This window comes from Pygocentrus nattereri, chromosome 26 (assembly GCF_015220715.1).
Source record: "Pygocentrus nattereri isolate fPygNat1 chromosome 26, fPygNat1.pri, whole genome shotgun sequence".
NCBI classification, from domain to species: domain Eukaryota; kingdom Metazoa; phylum Chordata; class Actinopteri; order Characiformes; family Serrasalmidae; genus Pygocentrus; species Pygocentrus nattereri.
The window spans coordinates 10,040,807-10,065,742 of NC_051236.1; the positions used below are offsets into that span (position 1 = coordinate 10,040,807).

At 37.4% G+C, this 24,936-nt stretch overlaps 1 long non-coding RNA gene across 1 annotated transcript in view; it reads left to right on the forward strand.

Annotated features, from left to right (window-relative positions):
• LOC108431839 overlaps positions 1–24,936 on the forward strand; it is a 205,182-nt gene that overhangs the window by 90,076 nt on the left and 90,170 nt on the right. The window lies entirely within an intron of this gene.

A 24,936-nucleotide genomic window follows, 5' to 3' on the forward strand; every position in this document is an offset into this window, starting at 1 on the left:
GATCCTTGTCTGAAAAACTGGCCTAATGTGCCATTAAATATGTAAGGATGTAATTACAGTTGTAAGTGTACATTGTAAATGCGCACCCTGTAGAGGATGTCTCATGACTTGTCTTGACTTGACCATTGATAGAAAAAGCAGACCATTGCTGGATAGAAAATAACAAATTCTCATCTAAGGGTTAAGTCATCATGGAAAAGGGAATAGTCTGTTTTCCTGCAGCAATTAAAGCTTCTGAGCTTAATGCATTTTGAGCAAACATTTACCCATTATTTAATTTTCCTGAATCCAGCTTCATCACGAAGGTGGGTGGGACATGACCCTAATTTCCCCGCACCAATTACAGCAATCTGCCTTTGTGACTAGGCCTCCACCCTCAGGGCTTCAATCCTTGCTGCTTTGACTATCCCTTTCACCCATCTTTTAATTACCGCACTGAATGCAGTAATTAATCATTCCCCTCAAAACTCCATTACGAGCCTATGATGGGAAGTCCTTTTCCGTCAAATGCTTTTTCTTTGGCACATGGGTCAAATGGCAGTGTCACACTACAATATGAAAAATGCGCTCTCATCTGCTTCTGTGGTGTTTATCAGATATGGAGCTAACCCTGTAGTATAACTGGCAGCCACACCTCTACTAATGAGGAACCTGGTGCATTGGACTGCAATGAAAATTGCAAGCTGCCTTGTTAAATTTAGAAAGTTCAAAGCATTGCTTAGCAGTTATTTTGTGCATCAACTAATTAACTAATTTCACCCATCATTGTATGTTTGTACTGCTGAGTTGTCTGATAAATGATTTAATTAATGAATTTGCAGTTGTTTGTTTGTTAAACATGAGCCAATGCCACAATTGTAACATTCCTTCAAGATGCACATTTTATTATTTAAATATGTTTGGTAGATGCTTTACATTTCTCTTTCTGTTTTGCATATGTTCACAAAATGAAGTAATATTCATCAGTGTTAGGACTTGAAAGCTATTCCACAATACCATGAAAATGTGGGGTTTTTTTCTTTTTCTTTTTTTGAAATTTAATCGAACTCTTAAATGCATGAATGAAATAAATCATAACACATTCAACATTTAACATTTGTGCCTTTGAGAAGTTAGATTGTTTTAGATGTTGCACTCTGCTTATTCCCACCTCGATACACCTACGTTTAGCCCAAAGTTTCTAATGGTTGTCCATAGACATTCCTTTTACAAGATCACATGGCCCCATGAGATTAGGAAAGTGCATGAATGAGACAGATCAATGTACATGAACTAAATCAAATCAGAATGGCTATTTCAAGAAACGATGAGAAAGTTCATGAATATTCTCAGAGGTGGTGGCCATTTAAGTGAGGCTTATCTTAAGTAAGGGATACATTGATACCAGTACTTGGGCCAAATCTGCGTTCATTTGCTCATTGTCATAAAAATGAACTGACACCAAGTATTCCAATATCCACTGAAACCATATGATGTAAGCCAAGTGTACCTTGATGCACTAATAAGCAAACGACTCAAGCTGGCAGTAAATGCTCACGCAACAGTGTTTGTCTCTGTGGAGGTCAGACACAGTCACTGGTCACTTTAAAGATTCCACCATGGGATATTTCCACCAGGAATACACTGTGATTTTTAGATTTTTTAGTTTTTAAACACAATCACATACTTCCCCAATACAGGTGGAATGATTGTTTATACCTTGTAATACAGTGATTTTTATTCTTTATTTTTGGTAAAATAGACTGTAGAGAGACCATATTGTCCTACCTGTGTACCTCATCACCTGGCTTTCAGCTTCCATGCACAGTGTTAGCAGTGCTGCTCAGTTTCTCTATGTGCAGCACTCGGTGCACAGTATATTATTTTTTTTATAAAACATTCATTTGAAACTGTTCAACTGTTTCATACAGCATGGATGAACCATTTTCATACAGTCTGAGTATATAAATTGTAGACTTTGTCCATACACAATGGACTATTCAGACATTCTGTGTCAATTATCAAAGAACACAAGTGAGCTCTGGATGTGTTGGACTCGGATGCAATTCCAGCTGTCACTATGCTATAGAGATTATCATTGAAAGATACAGATCGGGGTTCAAACCTTTTGAAAGTATTTACTTACAGCTGTACAATAGCGCTTTTCTGGCAGGGAACAAAACCCACATTTATCCACTGCTACACTACTCAATCAAAGGTGACTGTGCTAGCAAAGCTAGTTAATTCAGTCATTTAAAATCATCTGGATTGTACTGATTTAACTGTTATGGTACATCGGATGCATTTACACTAATTCTAAAGAGATTGCTCAGTGAGATATCCGACTCTGTATCGGCAAGTACTAAAAAATGTGTATTCCTACTCGGTCTGAAAAAAATGGTATTCATGCATCTCTAATTCCTAAGGATTAAGGCACGGTCCACGAAGGGAATTTTTTAAACTGGGGAGAATACGGGAATTCCTCTTTTTCTCTCTGGCTAGCTGAACCTGGCTAGCTGGCTAAAAGCAGTGGAGCAATTAGACCAGGCTCTCGTCCAGCCACCCTGCTCCAGTGCATCTGATGGGGCTTTCTTGTTATCATGGTCAGCATCAGGAGGGGAAAAAGGATGGAGAGTGACGGTGAATGAGAGAGAAGGGCCTGAGTCAGTGACAGACCCAGAAGAGAGAGAGAGTGGAGTGGAGCTGAGCTGGCAGTAGTCACAAGGCTTGCAGACGTGGTAGTCTGCTCCAGATAAGCCTGGCCCGAGGCTGGGCACATGGCTTTGTGTAGACCGGCGGTCCGCATGTGAGAGATGACCCATTAGACTTGCAGAAATCTATGCGACCCTGATTACACAAGGATTTGCTGGAGCTCAGCTCTGCAGCTCAATTCATATGCTGAGGTGCATTTGGGCTCTGATTTATTATTTTAATTAATTTTTTTGTAGAGTCTACATTAAGACCTGTTGTTCAGATTAGAGATGTAACCAAATATAAATACATTTAGAAAGTGCAAATAAGGCACATTGAAAAAGTTATGGATACAGATTGAAACAGGCAGATCACTATTCATTTATTCTGATCTGTAGGAAACAAATTGCAGATTACTTCCTTTTAAGACCCACGCAACACAGCACTTTTGAGTATAGAATAAAGGGCAAAATTGATGTCGTTGCACCCATAGAAATTTGACTGGCCTCTTTGACTGCCCCCCCCCCCCCACCCATCACTGAAGCTGTTAGTTGGTTGTAAGTTGTCTTGACACTTTTTCTGGGAAATGTGAGAAAGTGGTTCTGTTCACAATTCTTCATTTTGGTTCTCTACATGCATTTAGTACTTCATTTTTCACTACTTCAGATTACACTACTTTTATAATATTTCCTTGACACTGTCTTTCTGACATGGCTGCCCTTTTAGTATTTGCCACTGTGTGTTTACTACTATGTGTCCTTTTTAAGACCTGCCCTACCTACACACTTACTTTCTTTAGAGGGAGCACTGGTTTAAGTCTAGGAAATTAGACCCCTCTGTAATTCGCATTGCGCTTATACAGTCTGTTTTATCAAGTACACCTATCATATACCATATTGCATAAAAGTCAGAGAGCACTCTGTCATTTTTTAGGAGATATTTGTGTGTTGGGGTTACTTGCTCTGTGAAAAGCAAACAATTACTTCCGAGACACAAACCACACTACAGAAATACTCCGCTCTAACAAATGATATCTCTTTCTCCCACGCTTAAACAGTTATGGCAAGTTGTTCGATAGCTATATATATATACAAGACACCAGTTGTATTTATTTCTGCCCCAGTCTTTATCTTACATATGAAGGCTTATCTTACAGAATGTAAAAAGGTTTGGAACAAACATTACACTTTGTTAAATTATGAAAGTGACATTCAAAACCAACATTATTAATACCACTGTGTCTGGAGCCACTATTTTTAAAGGAAAGATATTTTTATTCCCCTGGGTTGTGGGGTCAGGGGATGTAAAGATCCATTAGGTTTCACAATTTTTTAAAAAGTGCATCAACATCGTTTGCCCTTGCTGACATTTTGACCTGCAAATGGCTGCAAATGACTGCAAATGGCAGTGTTTTGTGTGAGAAGGGCAGTCATTTACATGCATATTTGACATCAAGGTTTCATCAAGGTCGTTTACGTGCATCTTCCTGTTAGTGCTAATGAGTTGCTTAACATTCTGGTTGTCTTGACAATGTAAGCTCGCTCTCACAGGCATTTTAAAATACCCTTATGCATTACGTTAATGCATTTCCAAAGGTACGTTTCAAAAGGGGGAAAAATTAAACATTCAAATGAGTAGCAGTAGATAGATACACAGGCAATAATTTAAATGTTGAGCTAAAAGCATAAGGTTCCACTGTCAAAGATAAAGTGATAAGTTGATTCCCATTGGCAAAACTGATTTAGCTTTTTCACAATTGACCTGAACATGCTCTGCCCACAAGCACATTTTTTCAAAGCAACTGCTACAACATTTAATATCCATAAACCTGTACATGGCGTAAGCTTTAGTCAAAATATAGAAAATGATCATGTCACTAATTTCAAATGTTTATTTTATTTATGTATAAAAGGTCACACTGTTATGATAGATGATGGTAAATGTAAATGATGGAGCATGGAGGCATATTTGTTGTCTTTTCCAGCCTGACTAGTATTTATTAGTCCACCGTAAAAATATCCACATGGCTGTTTAATGTGAGAAATGGACAAACCTTAATGTTAACTTTGATGTGTTCAGCTAATTCAAATGCAAATTAACTAGCAGCCAATTTGCTGTTTGGTTGTTGCTAATTTGCCATTTTCATGGGTTGCAGTTTTCAATCTAGAACCACAAGTCTATAGAGGTCTATAGATCCTATACCAAGAGGGCTTGTCATTTTAGAACAATCACACACAGCCCCTGCCAATATTTACATTTGTTGCTTGTTGAGGCTGTGTTAACATTTATTCACTTGAAGTCAGCAAATCACTTAAACTTTAGAATATTGCTCTACAAAGGGCAGTTGCTACAAAGTGGCTCAGATGCTTCAAATAAAAATCATACTTTTATAGGTAACATCTCAACCTTTTTTCTATCCAAACACTATATCTTCATCCAAATGGCTCAATATTGTCACGATGAGCAGAGCTAGAAAAGAGTTAGCTACTGTTGAATAACCAACATTTATGTTTAACTGAAAAGTTAGGACATTTTTTCTTTAAGTCGCCTGTGGGGTCCTTATTTCTTACTGTGTTGATTAGTTAACCATAAAATTACTTGAAATGCCCATTAGTAGAGGAGTTATGACTAATCTGACACGTCCTTTACACAAACTAGTATATAATACTAATAAGGGAATAGTTGTTACTTTAATGGCTGTAGTATTTTGTATTTATGTTGGATACTGGTTAGTTTCAGAGAGTAAAAAAAAAATATGTCCAGCAGTGTTTTGATCTATACTAACTTTATGCACTGTAAGTTATGATGCACCTTGTTTCACTCGAAATTCTTTATTACAAATTTTAAACTAACTACTCTCAACATGATTTAGAATAGCCTGCATAATATTGTATCTAAATGTGCAAAGTTTTACACAACAGCATCTACAGATCACGTTTGTGAATAACAAATAGATAAGTCAGTCATGCTGCAAGACATCCTTATAAAATCACTGTACCTGAACAACAACACAAGTGGTGTTCCATGAACCAGTGCAACTGTATACACTAAATCAGAGTAATCAATACATGTCAGTTTCATCCAGTTCTGCTCTTACTGAGTGAGATGGTTCAGCCAGGGTGAGGAAAAGACGGAGCAGACCATCTCCAGGAGTTTTTTTTAAAACAAACAAAAGGAGAGACACAAAACGAAAAGAAAAAGAAAGACAAAAAAGACACGAAAGGAAGAAGGATGAGATGAGCTCCACTACCAGGTGCATTTGCCAATAGAAATTGACTTTCAGTCTGCAGTTAAGATCTTCTATATTGGAGAAACTGAGAACTGTCGTCTGCTCTTAATTCAACTGGACTCTCATGTGGTTTGCTGGGGTGCAAATTTTCAGTGAAGCCCTCTAATTTGATAGAGAAAAACGTATGAAAAGGCACAAAAATGTGCCTGTCAGTCAGTAGCAGGACAAGAAAAAGGAAGAGAAAAGGAGAGAGAAAGAAGGCTAATAATCTGGAAGAGTGGCATGAAAGCTTTTTCACTTGCACATTTGAATTTGCAAGCTTTGACATACAGAAAGGGAAAAAAAAACTGTGGGCACCACAAAATGTTGGGATAAATGATGACCTGGCAGCTTGTGAGATTAACCTGGTGGAAAAAATTCTGACTTCAGCAGGTGCATTTATGAACATTTATGAATTTAGTTGGACCTTGACAATAAAGCCAAGGCAAATCAGTCAGATGCACATTACATGTAGATCTAAATGTAAACCTTGTCTTTAGTGTACGAGTATACTTATTATAAGACATTTTAATGATGTGTTCTATTTACAATACAGCATATATAAAGAGTGTTTTGAATAGAATAAATAATGTAAAGTGTTAGGTGTACAATGTTTAGTACGTAATATTGTGCTACGAAATGTATGTAGTGTTTACTGTGTGTTGAATATACGGTATAAAGTGTTCTGTATGCGGTATATCATGTTTGGTATAAAGTATGTATTGTATGCTGTTTGGTACACAATATATATTATGTAGGTCATACTAGATGGTATCTCATTGTTGTCCAACGAAAAAAAGAAATATCTCCAAAATGACAACTTTACAAGAGAAGACACATGTTCTTTACTTTTATTAAAAGTTAAATGTAAATAGATTGTATTTTATGTACTTTCAGAGCATTTCTGCTCATCCACAATTGATATTTTCAAACTTTTTTTTTTTTTTTGGACAATGTGCTATATATTATATAGAGGTACACAGTTGTATATAGTGTTTGGCATACTGTAGTTGTTAGTGTATTAAGTATAGAGTATGTAGTGTTTGGTATACACTGTGTATACTGTGTGTTACTTTAGTGTTATTATAAAAATGTATTCTAATATAGATCACTGTTAATGTAATGTCACCTAATCCGAAGATTTGCCAAACCAAAGAAACATCATCTGATTGTATTCCATTACTGTTCTACTGAAATCATGTACTAAGAGTTTAAAAATTATAAATTTGAGTGGGAGCAGATTGTTTTAGTAGCAAATAAGGAGAATTTGCACACATCGTTTTGCAACCATCATTTGAAAACATGAGATCATGTATGCCGAATTGAAACCAACTTCACTGTTCACAAGGCTTTGGTTTATTTTCATGTTTCAGAAGTATTAGTTAATATAAGTTCCCCTCAGCTTTAATATCTGGTAAATCAAAAGTCAGATTGTACATTTTTTACAATAACAGAAAATGAGAATAGAAGAGTTGCTGTCCAGATAGTTTGCAGCTGTAGAAAGTGAAATAGAAAACCAGGGTTAACTGCCTGATTGAAATGTCTTGGGGGACAATGCTGCAGATTTACAGCCAATAAAAATAAGATACTTTCTCAAATTTGTATTGATTGGCTGAAATAAAAGACCACAAACTGCTACTAGGCAGGAGTATTCTTCAGAATTCTCTGCAGGCAGCTGGACGCCCCCTCCTCACTTCTTCCCATAGAGAAAAACTCTTCAGATTCAGACGGTTCAGGTGACATTATGTAGTTTGCACTTAAAACATCTGGTAATCACTGTAATAATAATAATACATTGGATTTATAACGCACTTTTTATGTATAGTAAATCTCAAAGTGCTCACAGTATAAAACATTAATTAAAAGATAATAATCAAATAATACTAATAAAATGCGATACTTAATGGTCCATATGTCCTTCTAAAAAAATATTTGTCTTTAGTCCCTTTTTAAAACAATCAGTTGTCTGAGGCTTCCTCAGACGGTCAGGCAGGGCATTCCAAAGGCGTGGAGCTGCAGAACAAAAGGCACGGTCACCCATGGTACTAAGTTTTGTTCTGGTTGGAAGAAGACGGTGGAGATGCACAGAGCAAAGGGCTGTATGTTTATAATATATCTGTAATGTAATCTATTTTTTTCCTGTATAAAATTATAGTGAACTTTTTTTCTTTGTATTTTGATTACATAACGTCCTTACATGTATTCCTTTACTGCTCAACCCTGGTGGTTGGAATACAGTAAATGTGTAGTGTATAGTGTGTTATGTTGTGTTTAGGGTTTGGTAGATAATATATGGTGTATTGTGTTTGGTATGTACTGTGTAGTGCATTATAGTGTTTGGTTTGGTATACCATATGTAGTGAACAGGGTTTGGTATATTATCTACAGTGGTTTGGTATATATATTGGTCAGGCATAACATTATGACCACCTACATACTGTTCTAGCCCCCTTTTATCCTGGTGGCCAGAGCAGGTACTATTTGGGTGGTGGATCATTCTCAGCACTACAGTAACACTGATGTGATGGTGGTGGTGTGTTAGTGTATTGCGCTGGTTTGAGTGGATCAGACAGAGCAGTGCTGCTGTAGTTTTCAAACACCTCAGTATCACTGCTGGACTAAGAATCGTCTCTATCATCTTTGATTGCACATCTCTATCAAGGTGGACTGACAAGGTAGGAGTGTCTAATAGAGTGGACAGTGAGGGGACACTGTTTAAAAACTCCAGCAGCGCTGCTGTGCCTGATCCACTTATACTTGCACAACACACACTAATACACCACCACCACGTCAGTGTTACTGCAGTGTAGAGAATGATCCACCACACAAATAATACCTTCTCTTTGAGGGTCTTTGGGGGTCCTTGCCACTGAAGAACAGGGTATAAGGGGGCTAACAAAGTGTGCAGATAAACAGATGGACTACAGCATGTAATTGTAGAACTACAAAGTGCACCTGTATAGTAAGTGGAGCTGAGGTACAGTAGTATAGTGTTTGTAAAGAGTATATTGTGTGTTGTTGTTGGTATGTTTGCTATATAATGTGTAGTCTTTGGTATATATTCTGCAGTGTTTAGTTTATAGTGTCAGAGTTTATATTATATATAATGTTATGTACTTTGTTGTCTTATATGGCTTGATTTATTAGGGTTACAGAATGTAAATAGTGTGCTGTGCTTTTGTATATAGTATCGTGGTTGGCAAATGGTGTATAGTGTTTTGGTATACAGTAGTATACTATGTGCTTAGCAGTGTATTGTGGTTGTTATGCAGTATAGTATTTGGTGTGTATATGATGTTATGCAGTATAGTAGAGTGGTACATGATACATACTATATAGTTTAGTGATTGGTATTTGTTCCATGAGTTAGCTCTGTTACTCTTACCAAAAGTTGTTTATCTTTCATTCACAATTTTCTTTGTCTACATCATCTACTTGTATGTCTATCATTCATTTAGTTTTGAACTCGTTTGTTGCCTATATTAATATTACTTTTAGCTTGACATTTAAGTATCCTGATCAGCGAGTCAGCTGTTGACCTTCATTGCACAAAAGACCTAAGGCTTCTCTTCTGCTCACTTCAGTGCTTTTAAATATGACACATTACCATTCCACACAAAAACTACTGTCTCTCTCTTTCAAATGAAGCGTGGAGACAATCACTAAGCAACCGAGGTGATGTAATTAAAAAAAAAAAGAGAGAAAAAAAGATGCATATAAAACCTCATTGAGCTGTAGGCCTACAACTGTCAAATCTCTCTCTCTCTCTCTCTCTCTCTCTCTCTCTCTCTCTCTCTCTCTCTCTCTCTCTCTCTCTCTCTCATAAGCATACTGCATGGAAAGCTGTAAGGGGAGAAATGAATGAATATAAATGGCTGTAATGTAAACGATGCAGAAAAATATAACTGCTCACTGTATATTTAATACTGAAACCAGCTTTTAATTTGAAGAAACTGTTACATTTCTATAAAGTGTTGTTAAATATTGGAGACACCATACGCTAACTTAACCAGGCGACCAGCCGTATGTCTGGAGAAGTGAAGTTTATTCATTTGCACGCAGGTACCAGACACCTAGCCAGGCCGTAAGACACTGGGCTGATGCAGTTTTGTAGCAGGACTGATGCCAAGATTAGGCTCAGCCTATACATGACAAGTGACAGGTGTGACAGACATGACCATGTAGGGATAAACAAGAATAGACAGAAGAATGTTCTAAATGTTCTAAATACACATGCAATACAGAATATAATGACATAACGCTACACTAAACACAGAACAGTACATTTCTACAATATGTATGCACTAATTTGTTGTTCCGGAGTAAATGTTCAGTTGGATATATGGAACAAATCTGTAGAAATCATACAGCAACTAAGATCAACCAGTAGTGCTTTTCTGAAGAGAAAAAGTAATTGTACATATTACAATTGTTGAGAAGTGAGTCTTTGAGTAGTTTAGTGTGAAATGGTTCGTTTTAGAGAATCTTATTGATAGTGGTGGTGATAGGAACCAGGAATCAGTGTTTACAACACGTTTTATTCACCATTCAGAACCTTCAGTGAAATTGCACGTGTCTTCTGAGTTTTCATATGTGATGTTGGTAAAAAATCTGTTTACCGGAGGGGGCTGTTTTGCCTTAGAATTTCACTATAAGTGTATTAAAAATATGCATGTTTCATTTTAAAATGATGAGGAAACAATGTTTGCAACATGTAACAATTTTTTACAATAATAGGAACCTTGTAGTTAGTGGAAATTTTCAGATGTTTGATTCCATTGTCACAGCTGTGAACAACTCTGGCTCAGTAAGTTTCTGTAGAACAGAGAATTTCAGATCCAACCACTCTGAATGACTTTGTGTGCATCTTAATGGTTGAATTATGAAGAAATGTGTAAAATTCAGTGGAATTTCCCCTTAACAGTGGCTTTGATAAGTGAGTCAATGCGACTAAAAAAAAAATCAGCTTTGAAGATGGTAGTATGTTTCATATGTGCTGCTCTGCTCACCTTGAATGTAATTACTGACCAAAGTCATTCAAATTAGGGTTATGACAAAATAAATGAGGATGAATAGAGATATAATTCCAAACAGCAAAAGCTTCATCACCACAGGTCCAGTAATAGATCTCTCTTTAAAGGTCCTTTATGTGCAGGAGAGGTAACTTTTCAATGACGAAGTTATTATCTGTCAGCGACCAAGGTTAAAGGCAAGAGATCCATGGAAATCAGAATTGGAAAAGAGGGACACTTTCGCCAGGGAAGGGCGTTTTTTATCATATCTGGGTTCATAATAGATGATCAGTGTCATTATAAATGATGAGGCCAGTGCATCGTTATTTAAAATGCTCGCAAGTCTCTCATTTTTGTCCAGCTTAGGCAGTCGGCCACATGCAGATGAGTTGTTGGAAATGCTTTAAAAACGGGTTAAACTCCTGTGCACGTAGGAAAGTGCTGCTGTTACACAAAGGTAAAGAGATTACATGTGAAAGGAGGAATTCTAAGCCAGCATTCATGTTAGCTCTCTGTTAGCTTTACTTGCTTTTTAGCATTTGTAGGTGTGCTGTTATTATCAGTGCCATTCACTGAGGCATACTTTTCAACCTGTGCGCCATTTATCAGGGCCATAGGCGTTCAGGGCCGACATCATGTCTTGGTTGTTTGTCTGATCCGGCAGAGCTGAAGTATAATCATATTAGACGAAACATTATTCAAGGTGACCTGGCAGCGCATTCCATCCGCATGCCAACACATTCTACCGACAATGCCCGAAGTGTCTCTGTCACCGCTATATAAAAACATGAATTGAGCATGCATTGTTGTGTTGGAAGCATAAATAACCTTGTACCAGACAACCTCATCAACTCCTTCCAAAACAGTACAAAACTGTCTAATCTTGTGTTTGTTTTTCCAGACAAATAGACCTGATTTTGTGACAGAATTAAAGAAATATTAGGCTAAAGGTTCAGGGCTATCATGATGATATTGACTTTGTAAAGTCCCCCCCCCCCCCAAGTTGAATTTTTTTATGACTGCAAGGATGTTTCATTTTATCGCTAAAGTTGAAGTTAAGGTTAGTGCTAACACTTTGCATTTGCAAATTATACTTTATTATTTTACTATTAATTTATATGGGTGTATTGATGCACTGCTCATGATTCTATTTGGCACACGATACGAAGCTCATGATTCGATTTTCTTCGAATATTTTGAATGGAATTTAAACAAATTATGAACAACATTCCACTTCCTGAAGTGGAAACAATGCAAAGCTGCATTTGCTTGTATGTTTTTAAACATAAAACTTTAGTCCCCTGCAGTTAAATGATTATTAAGAGCAGAGCTTAAAATTGTAAATAAAATATTGTTGTAGCTTCACCATACATTAAATATTCAAGTGAAAACATTCCTTTTCATTTCTGAAGAGTAACGATTCAAAGTAAATGTACTTGTGCAAAATGTAACAAAATTGTATTTAATGTTAACAGTAGTTCAGACTCTCCTTTGTTGTACATTTTGTTTTATATTGAATGAAAAATATCAGAATGAGATGTGGTACTTTGAGAACCTGATCTGTGCTGGAAGTTGTGAAGTGTTTTTTTTTTTTTTTTTGTGTGTGTATTCTCAAATTGCTGTCTTGTGTGTAACTAGTCAATCATGATTTAGATATTTAATGCATTAGAAATTGGAAACAAAGGCCTATTTGGGAAGGGGGGGGTCAGGGTGTGGTTGAGATGAAAATAATAGGGTCTTGAATCCCTCTACTCAGAACTAAATTGTTTTAATAGACACAATTATATTAAAATGCATGTACTAAAGTTTTTATTACTGAAGTTGTTTTATATAAAAACTAATTTTACAGTTTTATATATAAACTAATATGGAGAAGCGGCTTAGAAGATGGATGGATAATATGAAGTTAAGAAGCCAGTTAACAGAACACTGTTATGATGCTGCATTATAACTGAGTATTTCTGGTGATGGGGAGAATAATAGATCAGAATAAGAATGTTTTGCGTATTGAATAACTTTAATTACACATTTCTGACATAACCAAATAATTAAAATAAAACACTTATGATGGCTCAGATGGTGCATAAATTGTTGGCCCCCTTTCACCCTGTTCGTCAGTGGTGAGGACCACCACAGAGCAGATACTATTTGGGTGGTGGATCATTCTCAGCACTCCAGTGACAATGACATAGTATTGGTGTGTTAGTGTTGTGCTGGTCTGAGTGGATCAGACACAGCAGTGCTTTTTAAACACCTCAGTGTCACTGCTCGACTGAGAATAGTCCAACAACCAAAAATATCCGGCCAACAGCGTCCAAGCATTGTCTGACCACTAATGGAGTGACTTGAGGATGGCCAACACAAACTCTGTAGCAATAGATGAGCTACTGTTGCTGACTTTACGTCTACAGGGTGAAGAAATTAAGTACGTGTCCAATAGAGTGGACAGTGAATGGACAGTTTTTAAGAACTCAAGCAGCACTGCTGTGTCTGATCCACTTGTACCATCACAACACGCACATTAGTGTTGCTGAAGTGCTGAGAACGATCCACGTATCACATCTAGTGATGGGAGATGGCTGACTGTAGCACTTAGACAATGATTAATGGTAGCCATAATGGCGACTCAGACATGCATATTTTTATTCCTTTTATTTTCTCGCCCTCTGCAGAGTGTAGAGAGAGGATAGCACTAAAATACACGTGCAGCTCTTTTACCTGCTTTTTCTGTCATAGGAGAGTGCTTTATAGATTATACATATTATACATTATACAAACCTGTAATATCAACAAAATACCCAATATATCCTCAAGACTGTTCGCTTGAGAAGCCACCGTGATCTCCCAGCTTTAATAATCGTTTAACCCCGTTTTACTCACACAGTCTGCCTGTCTGCCATCTATTCACCACATCACTGGAGCTAGCGAAAGCAACAGAAGCAGAGAGAGAGAGAGAGACCGAGAGACCGAGTGCTATTTAATTGGACTTCTTTCGCAAGTGGGTACGAAAATTAAATCAAGACTAATGAGCAATGAACAATAAAAAGGAAGATAAATGGTCTGACGGCAGCAAGACAGGAGAGGTTGCGGAAGTCAAATAACTTTCTCCCCTCATAATTCCCCCATTTAAATGGGTGTCGAAGCAATCAAATCTCAGTTTTTTTGGAAATGCCATCCTTGCTACCTCTGCCCCGGTTCCATCAGAATAACCCAGCTTGATGATGAAAGGCACTGGCATAGAATAAGATCTGAAATTGAATTTAATAAAAAAAAAGTGAAAAGCATTTCAAACTGATATTAGTAAAAGACTAGTCCCTTCTGGTCAGGTTCAAGGAGCATCTGTGAATTCCTTGCTGAAAAATAAAGACGATTTGTAGGTCCAAGACGACATGTTAATGTTGTTCACTTGTGACTGAAAAATAATAAAATTTGTTAAAACTTTACTGAGTAGTGGCTACATTAACCTTTCATGACAACTGATATAAACTTGCGTAAAAGCTTATGATGGCTTTTTTCAGCAATTGTCAGTTATCATAATGTGTTCTGAGGTGAAATGATGTCAAAGTGACATTAAAATACAATAAAATTATCTGTTTCTGAAAATTTATCGTTTATCGAAAATTTATATTTACGTAGAAAATAAATAAGATACATATGCAGTATAAACACACACAGCTTCAAAATGATCACAGTGCAGCTAAAATGTATTGTCAAATAATTTAGGAATTCCTCAGGAAATTATTAATAAAAGTTTTTAAGAAATGTATTTGTTGCACAAGGAACACTATACTGCTTTCCAGAGGAGATTTCATTGTATAGAGGTTGAGCAGAGTCCCTTAAAACCCTTAAAGTTCGGGTGGATTTCTTCCTGCAGAAAGAAAAAATCTCTAACTTATTTTGTGGTTTACATATGATTTTCCCAGCCCTATTGGCCATCCTAGACAGTTTAGTCTTATTCTTAGCCCTAAAAGTGCCGTACCTAGGGAATATATTGTACATTATATTTCCAAAAGTTATCGCTTATTTGCCTTTGCATACATATGAACTTGAGTGAGATCCCATTCTTAATCCATTGGGTTTAATATGATGTCATCCTGCCCTTTGCAGCTATAACAGCTTCAGCTGTTCTGGGAAGGCTTTCTACAAAGTTAGGAGTGTGTTTATGGGAGTGTTCTTACCATTCTTCCAGAAGCGTATTTGTGAGGTCAGACACTGATGTTAGGTGAGAAGGCCTGGCCCCACAGTCTCTGCTCTAATTCATCCCAAAGATGCTGAGTTCCTTTCACTGGAACCGGACTTGGCCGAGCCCAACTCGTGAAAACAACCCCACGCCATAATCCCCCCTCCACCAAACTTGGCACAATTCAGTCAGACAAGTACCATTCTCCTGGCAACTGCCAAACCCAGACTCGTCCATCAGATTGCCAGGGAGAGATTAGTCACTCCAGAGAACCAGTCTCCACTGCTCTAGAGTCCAGTGCCGGCGCGTCACTCTACTGCATTTGATGCATTGCGCTTGGTGATGTAAGGCTTGGATGCAGCTGCTCGGCCATAGAAACGCATTACGTGAAGCTCTCTACACTGTTCTTGAGCTAAACTGTAGGCCACACGAAGTTTGGAGGTCTGTAGTGATTGACTCTGCAGAAAGTTGGTGACCCCTGAGCACTATGCGCCTCAGCATCCGCTGACCCCGCTCTGTCATTTTACGTGGCCAACCACTTCATGACTGAGTTGCTGTCATTCCCAGTCACTTCCACTTTGTTATAGTACCACTGACAGTTGACTGTGGAATATTTAGTAGTGAGGAAATTTCACAACTGGACTAGTTGCACAGGTTGCATCGTGTCATGGTACCACGCTGGAATTCACTGAGCTCCTGAGAGCGATCCATTCTTTCACAAATGATTGTAGAAGCAGTCTGCAGGCCTAGGTGCTTGGTTTTATACACCTGTGGCCATGGAAGTGATTGGAACACCTGAATTCAATGATTTGGATGGGTGAGTGAATAATTTTAGCAATATAGTCTATGTAATGACACTCTCAACAAGGCACTTGTACACCATTTCAAAGATATCTCTACTGATGGATAAACTTTATATTCCTCTGCAGATCCTCAGGTAGCTGTAGACCCCAGTCTACTATCATGTGGACAGGCTTTATACAAATTTATGCTTGTTGAAATTAGCCTTCATAAAAATTTAGGTAGGATTATTTCATGTTATTAAAGGCTTATGTAGGTAGCTTTATGAGTTCTGCCTTTCTGTTAAGTGTTTGTGAAATTTGAAAATTTACACCAAACTTGTGCCTTTGAACTGATGTGATGTGAAATACAAAAAAAGACGTAAATTGAACGATCATGCTCTTACTGGGCTTTTGTAAACCTGACATAATCCACTGTTTTGTTCTGTCTCGTTCCTGTATGAATGAACATCTTGAAAACAGAACAGTCCTTGTAATGTTAAACAGACTTTAAAAGTTAGGCCCACCTGTCATTTACTAAACCCAACTTCAGCCATTCACTTTAGTCAGTAGTGCCAGTGACAAAACATAATTTGCTTTTACTTATGTGTGATTGAGGCTTCTTAGTGTGTGCACTACAAAGCAGAATGTGCTCTAAATTGCTGTCATTTACGTTTTCATTCCTCGCAGCAAGCAGATTATAACGAGACATGTTTGCTTATTGCCATAAATATGTCTTTATCTCATGCTGCTACTGGCATACGATGTGCCAGCTTGAACTGACATTGTCGTCTATACGGTTGAGAAGATAGATAAGTCCAACGATTTATAAACAACAAAAATATATGAGCTGACGAGACTAAGTAATGGTTGTCCCTTTCTAAGAGCAGATGTAGCTTGCGGATTTGAGGGGAAAAAAACTGTTAGCCTCTTCAAAATCTTTTCAATAGTGTGCAACAATTCTTATAGCATTGTTGAACGTTTCCCACACCTTGCTTTGCATGTTATTTTGTCATTCTGCAGTATGTGCTATCTAAGTTTTTTTGAGTGATTGAAGCATTACAGCAGCGTCAGGGTGGCAGAAGTCCACCAACTGCCTACACATCAGAAAAAGGACAGTCAAACTGTTTTGAAAGCCAGTGTAATGCCTACCTCACTTCTGTCACTGCCAAAACCTGCATTATGTAATAATAACGCTTACTGTGTTTGATATTTCTGCTCATGTCTTGCAAAAATAATAAAAAAAAAAACTACTAATGTTGCATTATGGAATTATTTTACCAATGCAACATGCCACTTTTTGGATGAAGCTGGAACAAAGGCTTAGCATATGAGGTAGTCTAGGCAGATGAAGTGAGAGAGGAGGATAGACACAAGGCATTCTGCTGGCACCCTGCTGTGCCTCCAGTAATATAATAGTAGGAGAGAAACAAAAGCTGCTTCTGATTACCCCACCTAAATTCTCTTTTGATTATCCCCGGCATGTCAATAAATTGTAATTGGATGAAGTGACAGAGAATTAATGTACTTTGCACAAAGCAATCTGCTTGCGCCCGGATACCTTCCTCCCCGGATTAAATGTTATTATTACAGTTCGGGCCTTGCTGCCGTCAACAAAGGGAAATTGACTGGCCTCATTCTCTGCATATCTTGGTGATATGTTTCTAAGTGGCATCTGTTTACCTTCTGTAAAAGGTTCAGATAATTATAATGCAATCAAAAAAAAGCTCCCTGTATCTCATACCGCACATGCACAAACTCCAGGTGGGACCTTCGAACGGTGCACCGATCAAGCCAAGAGGTGAATGAGTGACCCAGAGCTGGAGGAGTATCAGGGGTTCTGATCAGTGCACACCAGCGTAGCCTAGTTGTGTATTGGATATTCAATTAGCTGAACATGCTGCATTGACTAGCCTTTGGAGCTTGAAGAGAATTAGGCCAGTATCTGATGGCTAGCACAGTGGTCAGATAAGACAGTGAAGCTGCCATCTCTAATTCAAACATGGACAAAAACACACAGATAAATATAATCATCTGGCCCTGAACTTCATAATTAGTCTACTAACCTGGGGCCGATTGCACCAATGAACTAAGACAGTCTTAACTAGTAAGTTGGTTCTAGCTAAGGTCAGTTTTCAGAGAGAACTTAACACCCACATCAACCAGAGTTATGCCCTAGGTGCGACTAAATGCTGTGTTTTGGTGCTTATCGGAAAGTTGTTTTACGTGGTTACCAATTAAATATGATTTAACTGTGTTCTAGTGTTTGTTGAACGGTACAGGGATAGAAAGCATGCAGGTCTTTATTAGACTAAAAAAAAGCACATAGATCACAGAAGTGCATCAGGAATATTCCTCCCCTTTCACCACAAAGTTTGTTCCCCCTTGTAAATGTTACTTTGTTGAACACTCAAGTGCGGTGTACAAATAGGAAATTTGGTTCTCTGACACCACTTGAACACAGAATAAGACGATTCTTATCAGTTCATGTGAAAACACTGGATACAGTGCTGTAACTCCACTGCAAACAAATTTAAATAAGTTAAAGTGGCCACCTGCAAATTCTCAGAATGGAATGCTGGTAAGACCGTTGGGTCGAGAGAGTTAATCAGCTTCATGTACATTTTTCTTTGATAAAGTGAAGATACCTGCTGCCCTGACTTTTATTAGTGATTTAGTTATTTATTCAACAAATGCATTTCCACTGCATTTCTTTAGCACGATAAAAATGTATTCGTCTCAAGCGAGTGTTCAGATATATATATATTTATTTATTTATTTATAGAAACCTAGTTATTGTCAATTTTTTTTAATTTATTTATTTTTTTGCTCCTTTGCTATAAGGTGACATTCTCTGAATTTAGTGCTACATGTAATGTAAAACGGGACATTCAGTATTTAAAACGGTCCTGCTGAGTCAGTTTTAATTGCACTCAGCCTCACTAAGCCAAGCTGGATGAGGCTCAATATCTAGACTGTGGAATAATGGAGTGTACTGATGGGTAATGTTGATTTGGATCAGAAGGTAGATCCACTTGAAATGATGATTCCATCCATCCTCAGCTCCTGATCTAATGCACCATACCAGTTCTTTATTTACCATATGATGAAGCTTTACATGGTTCACTTTATTCACTTAGTCCTCCTAATTTTGCTGAAGAGCACGGACACTGCATCAGAGTTCATTTCACCTGGGAAATCACCATCGAGAGCCCTGATTTTAATCTAGTAACGTATGTAGTCTTTACAAGTTGGATAGTAATCCTTCTCTATTCAGGCTGATGCTTCAGTCTGGGCTATGTGTGGTAATTTTGGGAAATTATACAGATGCTTTATCGGCCAGTGAAATCTTTGACTGTCACTTTTAAATGGAGGAGGGCAGTAGCCTTGTGGTAGGGAGAGGTCAACATACAACAAGCAGGTTGCAAGTTCAAGTCCCAGAATTAAGTGGGTGTCCCTGGTTGTGCTCTTTAGTCAAGTCTCAAGACTAACTGGGCATTCCTGGATGTGCCCTTGGTCAAGGCACTTAACCCCTACTGCACCAGACGACACCGTTCTCCTCGCAGTTGCTAGTCTCAGACTGCAGTGATACAGACTTAATAGTTGAACGCAAAATTGTAATATTAATAAATTAATTTTAATTAAGGATAACCTAACATGTTTAAGCTGTATTGGTAAAACAAATCCAGTTGAGATGGTGCTTTAGATGTGATATTTCCAAACAATTGAAAGGCCTGCATATCAGAACTATAAAGGAGTTTTAAGGTGTGGAAAGATGTTGGTATGGTCTCAAATTAATTCTAATAGTCATATGATACTTATTAATACATAATCATTAAAATTAACTTGGGTTGTTGATCAAAGCTGTAGTTATTGATTAATGATCACCTGTATTCTCCTTTCTAAGGTAAAGACACACTTTGAATGAAGGTCAATTTTATATATGCATAAATTCCATGTGCCTGACCACATGAGATAAAGGATCCATTATTCAGTGCCACACTGCATTCAGCAGCAGTGAATACATGACTCCGAGCTAGTGTTAAAGCTGTACCATCCGAAGACCAAGAAATTAAGATGGACATGTAATAAATTGCTAAACTCTCCATCTAAACTGCTCTCAATCTTTGCTGACAGTTGAAATGGTGAGAGAAAAATGTTTAGAGGGAGGAAAAGAGAGAGGGTGTCCTTCTCTTCCATTTCACGGCTGGCTAGTATGCCAGGTAGCAAGTGAAAAGTATGATTGATCGCCACTTTGTTAAACAAAGCAATTAAGGCAAAGAGTGGAGAAGTTGTTATGGCGAGGAGGAGGGGGAGGAAGGTGTGTAGGTTTAAATGACACCAAAGCTTTGGAGAAGGGCTTGAGCAAACTGCTAATTAGAATTGATGGTTTAAAAATAAGCTACAAGGACTCTGCATGCTACGTTGCTCTTCTTTTATTGGTTCACTATGTAGTCAAAGATCACTCAAGTATGGAAGATGCGTAAATGAATATAACTTGCAGTCTACACACACCTGTCTATTTGTAGGACTGGAAAGGGAAATTGATATTACTGGATCGTCTTGGCTCAATTACTGGCTGTCAGATTAACTGTAAATGTGCTTTAGTGGAGAAATCAATAGGACTGTATGAATAGGCCTAAGTCAGTTCACTTTAATGCAATATCTGGGAGTGTAGAGCAACAGAAGTTGTAATATGTGCCAAATGTGGCACTGATAGAAGGCAACATGGATCATTTGATTTTAAGTCCAACCAAGAGGTCAACCCCGTACATGGCGTCCTTGCACACTTGAGAATTAAATAGTTGTCTGCCGCTGCTGGCTCCCTCGATTGCTCCAATTCTACCTTTCGACTTGTATTAACAGCAGCCCATGATAGAGTCACATGATTAGGGCACTCTGACACTTTAAAGGCTTTCTCAATCAGAAGAAGCCATTCACACTAATGAGCAGCTTTGACCCTTCAGCTGCAAGATGAGATGAGCACCTGAAACTCCAGTCCTTTAGAGCCATTAATGTGTCCCCACATCTACATTCATTGTTACCAAAGTTAAAAGGAAATGCAGAAATACTGATAATAACCCTCTGACATTCAGACTGTGCGGACAAGGAATGAATGTGTCCATCTAAAGGAGCAATGAGTTCAATTTCTATTACCACTTGATAAAATGTTTGGAGAAATTAATCATACTGCAGTGGTGAATATGAAATGATTCCTTGGTGGCTTTTGCAGGAAGCTGATATTGGCAAAAAGTTATGTACATAATTGATTGCATACTGAAAATAGGGCCCATACGTTGTAAGTAATGTTTTTTCCTTTGCATTTTACCAGTCCTTGTCCCATAGTTTACATTACCTTAACGCTGACTGATGATTCATTTAAACACTTTTTGTTAAAAAAAAAAGGGGGGGGGGGGGCAAAATCGGACAGTTATTTACCGATCCAGTAATGGCTTTAACTTTTGTTTAATCACAAATTTTTTCTAGCTGTGCGAATACATCGGTTTTAGTCTTGCAACACAAACTGGCTTGTGGCTTTTCATAAATAAAATGTTTTGTAAAAGTACAATAAATAACTAAATGTTTTATTTATTTTTATACAGGAAATTAACCTCTATTATATGAAAAGTAATTTAATTAGTAACTGAGACTGTGTACTGATACAAAGCTACAAATGCTGCTTGTCATCTATCATGTTTCTATTATGTCCAAAATTATACATAATAAAAAGATGAACCCCTCTGCTTTCCCTGTAGTAAGAAGGATAGTTCACGTTACATCTCTCTGTCACTGTGAGGTGCTTCTACAATCTTATTAAAACAACAATAATAATAATAATAATAATAATAATTCCTTAATTTTTAATTGTTCATATATGTACCAAATTTGGTAATTGCATTTGCATTGTTTCTCACTTCCTTTCGTAGCAGTCCAATGCAGAGTAGTAGTCTTTGCACAGTGCTTGTTGAGTAAGTTGGCACAGTAATTGATAGTGCAGATTGGATAACACCGCTGCCCTCCTCGCAACAGACTAGAGTTCGATTTAACCACACCAGGCTGCACCAATAATGCTTTGGCAAGTCTCCTAACACCGCATTCACCTAGCTTTGTAACATGATTAAACTGTAGGTTGCTGTGGGTAAAAGCAACTCCCAAATGCAAAAATGTACTTGAAAGTAAATATCTCTGATCATGTGACAGTATACACCACCCACATTTAAGATGTTAACTAACTCAGGGTATCACTTTATTTTACAGATTGGGGATTTGTTAGTCTTGTTCTTTGGATTGACACTTGTTCACTATGTATTAAGCCTTATACATTCATTTCATTGTTTGTTTATTCGTTATCATCTGTATTAGTACATAATTGGAGGTTTTTGTGTAAATCAACAGTTGCATTATTTGTAATAATGCACCAATAAACACTGTTATGCAAATTATTGAAAATGAATGATCATCTAAGTTCATTCACATAATAGTGTATGATTTGGCAGCATTTAATTCCTGTAGATTCTACATAAGGAAATAACCCAGTGTTAATGCTTTATTGCCATTTACAACAGTTATTTCTGGCCATGCAAGCTGATTGGTTGAGAGGCATTCTAACTGTGCTGATATTTCGCCATACACTGCTAAGCAAAGACTGATAAGAGACGCTCAAGCTATTTGAACATTTTTACTTCTTACTTTGCAACAAACAGAAAATAGATACTTGGAAGATTACATTTGACCGACAGCCGATTTGGTCAGACTCTGAAGATGAGACTACACTAAATTCCCACACTGTCAGTTGGTCTGTGTAAGGAGCTGGAGAACGAACTGCCGGCTGTGCAGCGAGAGAGCTCATGTTTGAATGAGTTCCTTACTTTGACGTAGCGACGAGCTGCTTGTTAAGGAACTATAATTTGGTGGAAGAAATCGCTAACATTAAAACATTAAATGCCGCGTTCACGCCCCAGTTTATTTATTTCTTACTTTGTTTATTAAACTGTTGTATAAAAGCAATAGAACACTTGAGGTTACATCACGGCTGTAATTTGGTCGTATCATGTTATTTCATGATAAAACTCCCTCTCGTGTTCTATGAGTTCAATAAGTCACTGATACTTCCACATGTTCCATATTCTAAAGTGCCATTTTAGTCATTTAACTCTTGCGTAGATTATGACACTGGCAAATCAGTCAAGTATCCAAACAACTTCTTTGGAGATTTACAAATTCAAAACACAATTTTGGTCAAATTTGTAACTAGTGGTTAAATCACTCAGCCCTGTCTTTACCTACTAACATTTTAAGGTTCAATTTGCAGCATTATTCATACTAGAACAGGCTGAAATACTGACAAATATGGCTCTTAGAAGCTTTGACACATGCTAGGCATATATGTAGTCTGTTTCTGATTCTAGTATTAGAAATAATGAGCTACACTTGCACTGGGAATGTCAGTTAGGCCTAAGTGCTTTTCTCTGTAAATTTGTTGAGTTCATTTTTATTCTTTCTGCAGAAAGATGTGTGCTGGTGCTAAAAGGGCATTCGTGTGTTTATTTGTTTAAACTTACATTAGGCCCAGGGAACACAGTCTAATGTTTAAATGATACTGAAATTGAGTGTTACATTAAACAGAGAGACGTTTTATAAAATAGGCCTGCAGCTTAAAAATTGCATATCAGACCTATTAAGGGATCGAACTGGCTGTGGTCTGAATATTCTCATGAGCACTAAAATGGAGATATAAGGTTTTCTTCCGACATAAACAACATGCAGGTTGTGTTTTAGACTATCACCATTGTGTTCATGACTCACTAAAATATCCAGCTTTTATAAAGCTTTTTTTAGAAAGATTCTTATTCACTTTACTGCCTGATGTGCATCCATAGAGTGCTGACATGGGTGTTTGAATGAACGAACTGACGAATGGATATTCTTGCTAGATCAGTTATACTTAGTAGGCTACCTTTCGCTTGGTTATTAGCATTCTCTCTGACTTGAACTGAGAGAACATTGTGAAACAGTTTAACAAACATCAGCCTTTTATTAGGGTTCTGCTTATGTAAGCACTGCCCAGTTTACACTGAAAGAGGAGAAATGTTGAATGAATGACCAATTAGTTTACGTTGGAAAGTTATTTACATACTTAGGCATTTGTATTGTTACCTGTAAGACCAAAATTAACCTACATAAAAAGAAAACACTAATATATTTCCAATTACAATATTCATGTTCAGATTTGATTTTTATTTTACTTTTTTTTTTTTCTTGACTCAAAAGCTTTTTTCTTTTTAGCTTATTCCTGGAAAATAGCGGATTCAAGCAAATAGAGAAAAATGGGGAAAACAACCAGTGTCTGTGAAAAATAACTACAAAAGAGCTGCACATTAACTTTCTATGTAAAGCCCACGAAATCACATAAGAAAATTGTCTGCAGACTTTTCAAAAAGCACCATTCCAAAATTATGATGGCCTACATGACATGTATGAATACTTGTGATGAATAGGAGAGACTAACATTCGGCTCACTTCAAAAATAGTTTCTTGTAGCTCTGTAGAAAACAGCTTTGGTTCAGCATGATGATGTCCAACTAGGATTAATAACCAAATGGCTAAGCAGGATCAACAGTCATTACTAACTAGAATGAATGCAGCCGTGACTAACTAGAATCAATGGAGTCTAATGGCTATGTGGGATCAACACAGACATGACTAATTGAGATCAATAGGCAAATTGTTCACTGCAGTCTTCAAAATGTGATTCTCTGCTTCAGAGTTGAAAGTGCCCAGTTGCTTTCTAAAGGAGCGTCTCTTCTCATTCGCAGTGCTGTAGAATTAGTTAAAGTGACATGTGGATAAATCATTATTAATGATTAATAATAACTGTATTAGTTGTTTACGGTTTAGAGTTATGACTGTGCTAAGAGGAGATGAAAGCTTGCCACCAGTATATGTCCAAAAGAAACATTTTCTTGAACTTCCAGCAGGTGCTTATGGCTCAGACACTTGGACATCTTTTTTTCAATCAATATGACT